Genomic DNA, 14,620 nt, shown 5'->3' with positions numbered 1-14,620 from the left:
CCATTTGTGCCCCTGCTAACTTTTTCAAATCATTGAAGTCTACCATAAATAACTTTGGTTGGCAGGGTAAGCAGGCCCGCTTGCGCTGGGATAAGCTGGTGGCACCATTGGAGAGGGGGGGAGTTGCCCTTTCTGATCCTGAGGCATGCTGGTCGGCTGCTCAGGCATCCTTTCTGCTGCACTGGTACGATTTAAAGCCTGATAGGGCGCATGTGCAAATTGAAAGGGCGATGGTCGCCCCTTCCCTCCTGAGAGCGTTTATCCTCACTTCGGTGCATATCCAGGGCAAGCAATATGGTCGAGCTTACCTGCAGTGCATGGAAGAGGGTAGAGGGCACAACTAGGGATGATCTTCTGTACTCTCCGCTCCTCCCAATCAAGCATGTCCTGGGGATACCACTCACAAGCGTGAAGGCTGCTGTTCAATACATGCATAGGCTGGGACTTGAATGCTGGTGAGATTTTTTTCCGAATGGGCAATTTCCAACATTGGAAGAATTTAAAGCTGGGGGGGTGGGCGGGGATTCAGCACTAGATGCTTTCCTGTATTTTAGGCTTTGGGTTGGCTTAAGGGATAGGTTTTTGAGCTTCCCTTATGAGCTCCTGGTGGCACCTGTTCTGGATGGCGTCATTAGCTCAGTGATGAAAACTAGATTGGTATCTCATTTGTATGCCACTATAATTGATGGGGTTGGGGGGGTGGGCGGATAACTCTCGGGTTAAATGAGCAGAGACCTCGGGCGCCACTATATCGGTCAAAGTATGGAGATATTGCTGTATGCAGACGCTCGGGTGGCGATTAACAGCAACTATAATTAATTCTGTTCAAATACCTGCACCAGTTTTACTTGACCCGGCCGACATACACAGGTTTTTCCCTGAAGCACCAGATTCCTGTAGTTGATGCAGGGTTTCCCCAGCTACTTTCCTGCCTGTGGCTTAGACCGGCCCATGAATCTGGTCTTTTTAGGTGCCAGTCTTCGATATTATTGGGGGCATTGCGGGAGAGGAGGTTGCCTCAACTCCAGTGGTGGCACTGCTAGGTTACACGCTGGAGCTACCTAAGCATGTCAGAATGCTGTTGGTGTTTTCTGTTGCTTTTGGCCTAGAGGAGAGTGGCCATAGTGTGGGGAAGGGGGTTCCTTCCTGCGTATGACCAGTGGAGGTCTGATATCTTGTACTGCCACGAACTGGAGAAAGGCTACAGGGCTATGGTGCACCCGGCCTCTAAACCAAAAGACCTTTGGGGTCCATATGTACCATATCTGCTGCTATCCTCTAGAGGAGACTCTGAGGGGTCTGACTGTCAATCAGTTAACAAACCTTAATTGTGTTGTGTATTGTATTTTATGCTTCTGCCTCTTACAATAGACTTGATTGTAATCTTGCCTGCAGTTAATGCTTTCGGGGGGATGGTTGCTGTCGTCGGTTGTGTAATTTGTCTTGTTGAGTTTTGCTTATACCTTAAAATCGCAATAAAAACAGTTAAAAAATATATACATATATTTTGTAATGATAAAATCACAGTGATCTGCAGGTGATAGTTTGATTTGACCTTCTAGACATTTTTCATCGCCCTATAGTAGGTGGAACTTGATTGACAAGGAGTGCATTCAGAATATCAGTGACATACAAGTTAATTAGTGTTGGCACCAACACGCAAACCCAGTTCACACTTCGAAATGCCGCTATGTCATTTGTAAACATTCCTTCCACTGACAGCCTAATAGAGAGACTAATGGTAATATACGGGAAACTTAACAGTTTTCGAAGGCCCTCATCAATTGCCTATTGTTTCAGTATCCACCAGAGACGCACTCTAGACACCTTCACAAAGGCTGCTCGAAGCGACATTCATAACCTGATTTGGAGAAGATAGCATGGGCGTAATTTTGAGGGGGGCAAGGGTTCCCCCCAACTTTTGTGGCACACCATTTTGGCCCACTGATTTGGCAGGGGCCCCTTTCATTTAGATGTATTGTCCCCTCGCCCCAACATTTTTAGCAAAGTTACTCCACTGGAAGTCAGGGTTTTCTTTCTCAAGATAAATTAGTCTGTTAATGGCTATACCTGGTACTCTAAGGAAAGGTAATTGAAAAAATGAAAAATGGATAAGATACACATATTCAATTAATTTATAAGTATTACCAAGAACACTTTCATAATTGTTCTTTTATAGCGTGCTTAATACCAGCGAGTGGTTTCTAAGCGTGGGATCGAACCTGTGTTGCATTGCGTTATCTTGCTACTAAGACAGAAACGCTGCTATCCTTCCTCCCCTGAGCTATCCTTTCTGTCAAAATCATTCCTCCTCTGAGCTATCCTTTCTGGCAAAATCCTTCCTCCCCTGAGCTAACCTTTCTGTCAAAATCCAACAAAGCTATAGACCTGTAGTTTCTAGGATTTTCAGCATTCCCCTTTTTATTGCCTGACATAATGCAGCACCGGGGTTACCATGCCCCACTTTGAAGGACCACAATGCTGGTACTCTCCCCTCCCCCAATTTTGGGTAAGAACTGTGCTTTGGAGGGGTGTTGGTTCCTGGCCACCTGAAATGACTGAACTTTGTTATCCCTACATGTACCAGAATCCTTTGAGACTGAAATCAAAAACCAATTAGCAGCACCTGAAAAGGTTACAGCCTCCCTGAAGAATGTTTGAGACAGGAAAGTACCAGGAGGAGAAAATCAACAGAAGAATTGGAACTGCAACACATGGGATTCAACCCTGTTATTACTGCCTCATGGGATTCAACCCTGTTAATACTGTATGTTGTTGGGATTTAACCCAGTTACTATGTGCAGTAAGAATTTTTGACTGGGAACTAGAGTGCGCACCTGACCTACTTTTTTCAACTGATATAATGAGGTCTTGCCTATATGATTGGGACATGAAGGAGGTCTTTAAATGGGCCTCATTACAAGTTTGGTGGTTCGGAAATATGGGTGCTGGTAGCAACACACCGGCACCCTTTCCGGACCACTGGACTATGAGAATACCTGCAGGGGCCGGTGCTCCTGGCAGGTCTGACCTGCCGGGAGCACCGGCCCCTGCAGGCATGGTTTTCACAGAAGCACCGGCACCGTTAGCAACCATGCCGGTGCTTCCATGTCCCCATTCCTGGGGACTTACACATTCCGCCACCTGACATCCTGGGCTGCCGGGACTTGTAATGTCCCAGTGGCACCAGGATCTCAGGCGAAGGAACGGTGTTACGAGGTTGCCGGCAACCCACCTTTAGCACCGGTGGGTTACCACCGACCTTGTAATGAGGCCCAATGTCCCTAAAGAGACACTCCTTAAGTGCATGCTTTAATGCAACATTTGCAGGCCCATCTTGACCCGGCACACGTGAGCATTTTAACTGAGTTATATCACTTCTTTTTATCTTTTGAAAACGAACCATGCCAGGAGCCACCCTTTTCCAGCAGCTCTATTTGAGATGTCGACATTTGTGTAAGTGTCTCAAAAATATTTTGTCCAAGCAAGTTCAGAAATATCATGTTCGTTTCCGGTATTGGGCAGCCTCATTTTGTTTCATGGAGGTGCAGAATTGTGTAGCAACCTTAGAAGTCATTATTTTAAGCATACTCTTTCAATCGGAATCATTTCCTGATGTGTATGTGCAATATTCCAGTTTTTATACCTTTTCATAATTTTTCTTTTCATCCTCTCTCTTTTCACATCTGATAGATTTTTCCTACGGCTTAGCCTTCTCAATCCTTTGCAAACTCTTCTCTTCTTGTCTCTAATTTGAACGTTGAAACATTTAACACCATGTGCTCCTGCAAAAGGTTCAGGCAATAGATTTGCATAGATGCATAGTGCATCTGACTGAATAGTGTGTGTATATTGGGGGTTGAATGTGTTTTATGTGTTTCGTGGTATTCTTTTCATTAGGTTTATGAATCTGTGCATGTTGCACATGTCCAGAAACATTGATTTTTTTTTGGCTTTAAAAAGTAACAACATGTTGTAAATAGCGTCACGAGAACGCTGCGTACCTGTTCGTCCGGTTGGGTTCCTTGGTGATGAGGCCAGACTGTCAGATGATCCGGATAGACGTGACTGATGGCGCGGGGAACCAGCCCAACACCAGCCCAAATGGAACCGGATTGGAGGTGAGCCGGCTCCCAACGCCACGGGTTGGCTCACCCCTGATTGAGTGGCGTCAGGACAGTGCAAGCACTGGCAGGGGGAGCCTCTGAGTAGATGGTCCGGGGTCCTTAGTGGGTTTCCGACGGAAGGCAGGTCAGGGGACTGGAAGCAGAACGGTCCCTCCAGGGACGAAGACAAGGAAGCAAGAAGAGCAGGCTGGTAAGGAGAGGAGCACGAAACTTGTGGGGGTAGACTCAGAGCGAATAGCAAACAGGAAGGACTGAGCTGGGACCAGAACCAAGGAGGGCGAGCGGAACCTCTGGAGCAGGAAGGAATGAGGGAGAAGGAGTGAGACAGGAGAAGGTGGAAGGCAGGGGTCCCCCAGGCAGAACAAGGGAAGGTGGAAGGCAGGGGTTCCCCAGGCAGAACAAGGGAAGGTGAAAGGCAGGGGTTCCCCAGGCCGAACAAGGGAAGGTGGAAGGCAACAGGCAACGGGGATACAACGCAAGGCAGCAAAGACACGATCCTGAACAAACCGCGTTGAGACGCGGTTTGGAAAAGGATCAGGGCTCCTTAAATAGGCCCGCCAGCACCTGGGAGGCTTGCAACGCAAGCCGTGCCGTCTCCCAGGCATCGGACACCCCACAACGAGGCTTGAGCCGCATACCCTCCAGAATCGAGCATCCTGCGCACTGCGCATGCGCGAAGAGCGGAGAGCGGGCGCCCGCGCATGCGCAAAGTAGTGCGCGTAGGAGACCCGGAAGCGCCCGGGACCCAGGACACCCCCGGACCCCGAAGTCGAAAACGAGGATACAGCCTCCAGGACGGGGAGCGCCGTAGCGGGTAAGGAGACCCCAGGACGGGCGGCGTGACACAACATCGACTTGGCTGATCCACATTGTTGACGTATTACAGTCTGCACTACCTTGCCTGTGGCCTCGGTGTGTTCCAAAAGTCCTGACAACAAAGTGAACTCTTTTGAGATATCATGGGCCTAATAGTGCATTGTTCTACCTTAATGGAATGCCCTGTGCAAAAAAATAGTTTTTTTTCAGCAATCTTTTTTGGCACGGAAAAGTTGATGAAACTTTACTAAATGGGGCATGATTTTTCGGATTTGGCCAGATCATTTGCATGCCACATTTGGTGATCTTTATGGGACGGGAAAAATATATAAATATTAAGCAACTTTATACATGATTATAGGGCGGCGATAGCTGCACTTTAGTTAAGGTGAGTTGGAAAACCCTCAAAAATTCTATTGTTAATAACTTTTGATTTGTGTGACAGATTAGGACGACATTTTGAATTTGGTTAGGGATGCGTAGGCCCCTCCAGACTGAAAAGTATTGTAAAGATTTGTTAAAAAAATCAAAAAGTTGTTAAGAAGACAAAACATGTTTTTTCCAAAGTTGTGGCCTACTTCCCATTCATTTTCCCATAGACAAGCAAGGTCGATTTTTGCCGGACTGCACAGCCCAAACTGCTTGACGTATTTGGACCAGGTTATAAACAATTTGGGCATAAAGCGTTTAAAAGCGGTCTTTTTTCTGGTTTGGGGCTATTCCGTGCAGTAGTTTTTTAAATATTTGAAGGGGTTTTTTAGAAATTAAGCGGCTGCCATCATTTATCTCAATGCAAGAGATAGCCGCGGCTATAGCCGAGGATATCCGAAAATGAAAAGCAGGGAAAAACCATTTGCAGGTCAAAATAATTGCAAATTTAATTATTCTAGAAGTGGGGGGTGGCTAGAGGTCACCAAGTTAAATTTGGGAGTTGGAGGGAATCCAGGAACTGAGCTTGCAACACAAAGCTTTTATGTAACTTCAGCTATAACCTCGAATAGCCGACATCACAAAGCAAACTGAGTCACAGAAACAGCCTGTGTTGTGGGGGGAAAGGTAGAGGGCAGGGAAAGTGAAGGGGCCATCTGGGGAGTGGGAAGAGCTGGCACAGATGATGGGGGCTCTTGATGAGAGACTGGGGGGGCAAGAAAGCATTTTTTCCCAGATGTTTTTCTGATATCCGCAGCTATAATAAACTACAGATATCCACGTCTATCTGTAGTTAATACATACATAAAATAATTACAGACAGCTAAGGCTATCTGTAGGTCTGTACCCGCGGCTATAGAAAAAAAGTTACAAAAATAGAGAAAAATATTTTGACAGGTACGGTGACATTGGGCATTGGGGGCGCAATTTAGAAGACCACTTATAGCAACGTGGCCTGAGGGGACAGCCACCTTTCTCACTTTGAAACTAAGCAGGGTCAGTTGTGGTTACTCTATGGATGGGAGACAGTTCCAGATGCAATGTGTTTTCTTAGTTTTAAATATCTCATAACACACTAAGAAAACACATGGCATCTGTGAAGATAAGGTGGCTTTACCTGAATTTCAGCAATTGTTGCGTTAATTTCGCACCTTTACGTCCCTGCAACTAAAGTTTGTTCCTTGACTATATATCATGGGTGTACCCCGACGTAGTGCCACAGAGATCAACATATATATCACAGGGCCTGCAGTAGTGGCCCTGTAGTTATGGTTAAGTTGCTCAACCCATAGGAAGAGCAAGTTGCTCAACCCATAGGAAGAGCACTTTTTGGGTGGCTTATAACTTTGCCCCCCCCCGGACAAATCCTCATGAACCTTTGCAAAAAAAGCATATGGCCTGGTCAGATTGATTCTGCAAAGTTTGGTGAGGTTCCGTGCAGGGGGGCAAAGTTATAGGGGGAGTCCCAAAATGTGTGGTTTTTCCCATGTACGCAATGGAAAAAAATGTTGTTCAGGCCTGCAGCCCAAACCGCTGGACGGATTTTCACCAAATTTACGGCAGGAGCAGCAGCTTGGTCCCAAAAGTGTGCTTTTGTAAATTTGGTGTAAATATGACCAGTAGTTTTTTTAAATGACCAAAAAGTAGGTAATTACAAATTAGTGATATCTGGATTTGTCCGTGAACTCACTTTTGTGTTCGGTCCGCAGACAAGCCTCTGATTGGTCCAGAGGGCAACGTGATGTTCGTGGGTATCAGATGCGCCCGGTGAATGGATGGTGAATAGTGTAATGCCTTGTTGAATAAAGGTTTGGGGTTTGTCCCCATAGTTAAGTTCGACAAGTTTAAGACTAGAGTAGAGATCCAACAGCTGTTATGCAAAATTCAACTGCAGCAATTCTTTTATCACAAAGACTATGACCGTCAAATTAATGAAAGTGGAGTACGTAAAGGCTCCCCTTTTTGTCCTCCAACCCCCAGCAACTCCCCAGAGGCAGTTGTTTTTGCTAAAAGAGTATGGCACGATTTAAACCAAATGGAAGCATCCATTGAGAAGGATGCCATTTCAGAACTTAAGTAATTCAGAAGGTAGTGCGGCCAAAAGCCTCGCTAATAATCGTGACGTTATCTTACGAAAAGCTGACAAAGGAGGAGCGATTGTCATGCTGGACAGAGATGCTTATATTAATGAGTATAATTGGCAGCTAGAGGATAATACATTTTACGAGGACATTTTTGAGGACCCTATTCTGTGGTTGACAATGCTAATTCAGACTAAAGTTAGTAAAGCACTAACGAGGGGGTGGATCTGTCAACAAGAGCATGATTTTCTCATTTCTACCAACCCTAGTGTGCCTAAATTTTATATATTACCTAAAATTCACAAGTCATTGGTTAATCCACTGGGCTGTCCAATTGTCTCAGGGACAGGTTCTTTATTGGAGCCGTTGTCCAAATTTGCAGATCATTACCTTAAACCATTTGTTAAAAGTATGCATTTGTTTGTGCAAGACACTACAGAAGTTATTAATATGATTGAAGAAATGTCTTTTAACAACAACATACAACTTCTTATTAGTATAGACATTATCTCTCTATACACATGTATACCACAAGATGCAACACTTACTGTGTTGGAGGAGGTATAATTGACTAAAAGGACGGAAGGGACGACACCTAATAGCTTTGTACTTGGGTGTGCTGAATTAGCATTGACTGAGAACTACTTTAGTTTCAACCGTAAAATGTTTCATCAGACCCATGGCACAGCAATGGGTTTCGTCAGTTGCACCTTCAGCTTCTAATCTTTACGTAGAAGTTTTCGAATTACAGACAATATATAATATTACCAATCCTTCTTTTGCCAATATCGGTCTATGGAGGCGCTACATAGACAATATTTTGGTGATTTGGGACGGACATGATGCTTCTTTTCTTTCATTTATGGAGTGGTTAAATGCACAGGGTAGATTCTTAAAATGTACATCAGTGCACAGCCGCGCGGAGGTGAATTTTTTAGATGTGACCATCTGGGTAGATGAGAATAAAAACTTTTTGTCAGTGAAGCCTTGTCATAAGCCGACAGACCAGAACTACTTCTTACAGTTTGATAGCTGTCATCCACGGCACACCACAGAAAATCTCCTGTTTGGGCAGTTTTTTCATTTAAAACGTAATAGTTCATTAAATTTTACATTTCGTGCAGAGGCCGAGATGTTGGGACAGAAATTGAGGGCTAGAAAATACCCAAAGAAGATTATAAAGAGAGCTCTAAAGAGAACATTTAATAACAACTGAGACGCTCTGCTTGACTATCGCAGAACAAAAACAGAAAGAAAAGGAATAGTATTTGTGAGTACATTCAACCCTCAGTCAAACAGAGTGAATAAAATTGTGAAGAAGAACTGGTACATCCTGATTGGAGGAGAGTGCCCATTGCAACCCCTGTTGTGCGCGTTTAAAAGAGGCGCCAATTTAAAAGACCTGCTCACTAGGAACGACATCTCAGAAGTGGCTCCACAGACAGAGGAGTGTGACTGAATTATGGGGCTTACCCAAGGTCACGGGTCATGCACCCTGTGGTATGTGTATTGATTGCAATTTTACGAGAAGATTAAAAAAATAGATCTTGGACTACAAAAACCATGGGTCCAGAAACAATTCACCAATTGCAATTCGAGCATGGTTATCTATGTGATATGGTGCAGTAAAATGTATATCAGCATGACTGAGAAAAAAATTAAAACACGCATATCGGAACACAGGAGTATTAAGAACAGAGTTACAACAGTTCTGCTGGTCATTCATTTCACCTCTATGGGCCACACTAGCGAGATGTTGAAATGGACAGTTGTATTACAAATTGCATCACATGGCGACGTGGAAAGGGGACTGTGGATACTGCGGATAGTTGTAAAGGTCCATTGATTATGGTCCTATTGTATGCTAGAGAAAAGTATTATGGACAGAAAATAGTTTTCTCTAGTATACAATTGTCCATTAGTACTTGTTTTCTATTGTTAAATCGTTGGCTTCTTCGGAATCTCTTACCTCTAGGGTTAAGCCTACTCAAAAACTGTGTGATGACCTTTCTCTTTTTTTCATTAATAAAATAGATGTCATCCGGAGCAACATTGCCAAATCTTTAGTTATACCTGCCTCTAACATGACTAAGATGCCACCTGTTTCTCTTCCTGAAAACTCTGCCAATTGGTCGACTTTCCCTCTTTTCACAGAGGGCGAAGTATTAACGGCTATTCAAAAAGTTAAATCTTCCTCTCCGGCCTATGCTATCCCTATGGAGATCATGAAAAACATTGCACCAGATCTATTGGTAGCCCTAACTGCGGCTGTCAATGACTCCTGTCAATCAGGAATTGTGCCTCCCGAGTTGAAATCAGCCAGGGTCGTTCCTCTTCTTAAGAAACCCACACTCGATCCAACAGTTCTCGCCAATTTCTGCCCTATCTCTCTGCTTCCCTTTCTCTCTAAACTTCTGGAATCACTAGGTGCACCCTTACTTTCCTCTTTTCTCGAATCTACTAATGTCTTTAACCCAGCACAGGCAGGCTTTAGACCTGGCAGGGGCACAAAGAGTATGTTGGTGCCGTACAGGATGATATGTCCAGTCTGGTCGATTCAGGTGGGGTTGGGGCCCTCATTTTATTAGATCTATCAGCAGCATTTGACACTGTCGACCACCCCATTCTGTTATCACGCCTGGCTCAGATAGGGATATCTGGCCAGGTACTAGCCTGGTTTACCTCATTCCTGGCGGACCATACACAAACCCTTGCCATGCCTCCTTTTCTTTCTTCCCCCTTCTACCTCACTTGGGGTGTGCCCCAGGGCTCGTCCTTGTCTCCAATTTTCTTTAATATCTATATTTGGGCACTGGTGTGGCTCATCCGCTCCCATGGCCTCAATTGCTACTTCTATGCCGACGACACCCAGATTCTGATCCGGTTAGATCAGGATCACACTGAGGTGTCATTGTGCCTTCGGAGTTGCTTGATGGCCATTTGTGAATGGATGGACCACAATTGGCTCAAACTTAACGGAGACAAGAAGGAGGTCCTGGTGGTTGGGTGTCCCCCTGACCCCTCATTCTGGGTCACTGCCTTTTAGCCCTCCACTCTTGGTTCTCTCCCTTGCCCAGTTGGCGAGGTGAAAAAACTTGGGGTTATTCTCTCCGCTTCTCTATCTATGGCGAATCAAGTTGCGGCTGTGTGTCAAGCGGGTCACTACCAATTTAAGGTCTTGAAGAAAGTTCTTCCTATGGTTCCTGAACCGCTTTGCCGTGGTTGCAGCATTGGTGTTATCCCGCCTAGACTACTGTAACTTGTATTTGGCACAGCCGACTGTCCTCATACAGCGGTTGCAACGTATACAAAACATGGCTGCTAGGTTAGCAACGGGCACCCCATATGGAGCTCATATTACTCCGGTGCTGCGCTCCCTCCACTGGTTGCCGGTCAGCCAATGTATTAGATTTAAGGCTATGTGTATAGTTCACCGGGCCATCCATTGTCAAGGGGCAGAGTTCCTTCAAGCTAAATTTCTCCGCTATCAGCCTGAACGGTGTCTACATTCTTCTACCACCGATCTTCTTGTTGTCCTGATGTTTCACTGTACTAGGATAGGCGGTTAGGCCTTTTCCATGGTTGCAGCCAACCTATGGAATGGCTTATCTCCTGTGATGAGGAAAATTTCTAATCATTTGGCCTTCAAAAGAGCGCTTAAAACCATGCTCTTCTAGGCTTATTTCTGTGCCTCAATACTTGGTTGACGAGATTTCCCTCTCCAGCGCCATGATACCTTCGGCTAACCGTGTGCTTTAGAAGTGAATGTAACATAACATAACATAAAATACCTGGTGCACCGTAAAGATGTTGTGTTCTATTCGCTGATTGGTTCTTTTCTAAGCCTTATTGTATGGTATTCCCGCTGACATCGCAGTGGCGAACTCCCGCTGGCCCCCTTCATTCTTTTGCCTCCCCCACATCCGCGGTTGGTACACCATTGAAAAGGTGAAGGGACCCTTCTCCCTGTTTCATCGCGGGCAAGTTTTTTATTTACCATTCACCTTTTTCCCCATTACTTATAATGACTGACATGAAAAGGGAGAAGGGACTATGTGTAGTCCCTTGTCCCCTTCCATGGTGGCCATTTTCTTTGTTTATTATGGTAGCCACGGAAAGAGAAAATGGACTATGTTTTTCTGTCTGAGGCAGCCATTTTCTAAACTTTTTTTTTCTAGCTGCGAAATGCAACACGTCTCGCAGCCAAAAAAAAAGAACATTAGTACCCCGGTCTAACGGGCGGGGATAGTAAAGGCAATAAGCCCCTTGACTCTGGCCTATTACCACATAAGGTAAGGCCCCTGGGGCGTTCGTTAAGGCCCTCGATACACTTGGGCCTGTAACTATGGGCCCCGCGGGCATTACCTTGTGCCGTAATGGCTTGCAGTCTCAGGGCTTATTGCTTTATTATCCCCCTTAGCAATCAAATTGCTAATGGAAATGTTGGAGAATCTTATTGAGTCTAACTACTTTACTGAGAAATGTAAAGTAGATGGAGTCTATAAGATATTTTTTTCGTTCTATTTTTTAACTGTGAAAGGTGATTCCTAAAGGATCCCTTTTTTTGGTGTTTTGTTGATTTCTTTTTTGGTTTTTTTTGCAGGAGAGGTCAGAAAGTAAGGTGGGGAGGGAAATGAGGGAAGGGGCACCAACCACAAATATGGAGGGGCAGGTGGACAGGGGAAGAGATTTCGCGTGTGTGTTACATCTAAGGTAGGGGGCAGTGTTCTCATGCTCCTTGATTACAGTTTCAAAAGCACTTAGAAATTGCTCCCCCTGCAGAGTGGTGTGTTCCAGGATGTACAGAGTACTGTTGTTTTTGAACGATATGGATCAACAGCCTCTTTTATTGCTTGCAAGGCTGCTAGTGGGATTTTGTGTCCCACAGAAGTAGGCTGTGTGGTTACAGTATTGGTTGAGGAAGATGAGGTGGAGGAAGACAGCAGTGTACTACTTCCTAAGAAAGGAACAACCATTCTGAGAGCATTGCGGTGGTTGGATTTGGTGTGATGGCGCATGGAGGTGGTCCTGTAGCAGTACTGACCAGGTAGTCCGCGACTGAGTACAACGTTGCACTCAGTGCATTTCGCTTTGGTAGCTTTAGCCTTTGGCACATTGCCAACAGTGGTAAAGAACTGCCACACCCATGATACTCTCTGGGTGCTAGAGGTAGGCACTGCCTCTACCTCACGTTCTTGGCCCTATTAATTATCTTTTGAAGTATTGCACTTTTTTTGTGTAGGTCCACAAGCTGGATGTGGTGGTGGTGTTGGCTCTTGGGGAAGAAGGATGGCAATAGCTGATGTTATTTTTAAGATAAATAGCAGTTTTGCTAATATTCTTCCAAGTATGTGCTCTTTAATAATTTAAAAATAATAATAATTTCGCATTTATATAGCGCTACGAAGCCTCAGGTATCTGAGCGCTGCTTATTGGTGTGTGGTGCTCATTTATCAACCTCAGAAGGATGAAAGGCTGAGTTTGGCCCTGCCGGGATTTGAACCTGAGTCAGCAGGCTCTGCACAGATGTCATAGCAAGCGCTCTACTCGCTGTGCCACGTGACAGGCTACATTGTTAATGGATAATGAGTAAGAATAGGTGTAGGCGCTGTGCAAGGGTACATTTTGAGCGTGAAAGTTACTAGATCATCAGAAATTGCAGTTACAAACTGTTCGCGAAGCACGGACCCATTCGCAAAGTGCAGACACGTTCTCAGACACATCATCATGCCGCACGCGAATGCGTGGTCACGTGGCACTGTCCGGTAAGTCAGCGATTACATCAGAGGTTTGTGAACGTCGATGAACACAAAAACAGTGGAAAAAGCTGCAGAAAGTGTATAGAAGTGTTGAACAATGATGCTAGATGGTGGGGGTGATAGAATTTACATTATAAATTGGAGAAAAATGTTGCTATATTAGTAAGTTGTAGCAAATTAGGGTGCATTGATAAAAACCCATGAAATTCACTGAAAAAACTTTGTTAAAGCGACATTATGGTTGCAAGTAAAACCAAAAAACCCCAGAAATGTGCCAGTTGTGGTAAGCTAAGCAACCATAACTCGCACCACCAATTGCACTGCTAAGACAAACACCCAGTACATGAAAGATGACATCACAAATGTCATTGATGACATCACTGATAACATCACATTATAAAATAATGTTCATAAACAGTCCCTACAAGGGGGAGTGTTTATAAGGTTGGCAACAAGATGTCAGGGGTGATTGCAAGATATTTCATAAACTACTTAATGTATTAAGGAATGTTCTCATCTAAAGAAAACATTATATTCGAGTGTTGTTGTTAATATAGGCACCTAATCATACATACACCCAAGCAATGGCTGCAGCATGTACCAAAAAAGTACAATATTTTTAATCTGGTCATTTTCGATAGTAAAATAATAATTGCTACCTTATCAAAGTTTTGCGTAATGTTAAACATGGAATAAATAGCTAACCGTTTCTAACTTACAACATACTTGTGTTAGTACAAAAAAATACATATAAAAACCCAGAATGCATACAAAGTAGAGCCACATACAGGGAATCTAAAATAAGGAAGAAAGAAACAACACCAAAAAATGACAATAACTTTAGAGTTGATTATCATGTGGACAAATTAATTGTGTGTTTGAGGCCTGCTTATTGCCTCGTGTATGTGCACTATGAGGTCAAATAAAATTCTATGGAATGTACTTTAAGAAGAAATGAGAAAGTTAATATATATGTTTATGTTATGTTAAAGGTACTTATATAGTGCACCCTCATCAACGGAACTGATCCCCAGGTGCTCTTGCGGATCTGTAAACTGGAAAGTGGGATGGGTTAGTAAGGTGAAGCGGGAGTAGGATACTGAGAGGAGTGGTGTACTGTTGGCAGCTTCAACTCAGTAGACACTGGGTGCTGAGCTTTGGTGTGAGTATTGGATCGGTGTCAGTCCACATGTGCTGTAGGTGTGGTTTATGTGTTGTTGCAGTGTGGAGAAGTGTGTGCAGCTTGTTGTGCAAGAGATGGTTGTGTGAGTTTTTTGAGTGAGATAAGTATGCAGAGAGTTGGAGCTTATATTGGTTAGTGGGTTATGTGACTTTTAACATGTTAACATTCACAGTTTTGTCTGAGTGTGGTACTTGCTGATCTACATAATTTTGTCTGGGTAAGTCA

This window comes from Ambystoma mexicanum, chromosome 14 (assembly GCF_040938575.1).
Source record: "Ambystoma mexicanum isolate Mex_15411 chromosome 14, UKY_AmexF1_1, whole genome shotgun sequence".
NCBI classification, from domain to species: Eukaryota; Metazoa; Chordata; class Amphibia; order Caudata; family Ambystomatidae; genus Ambystoma; species Ambystoma mexicanum.
The sequence above is the reverse complement of the archived record's forward strand: the minus strand, read 5'-3'. Positions refer to the sequence as shown.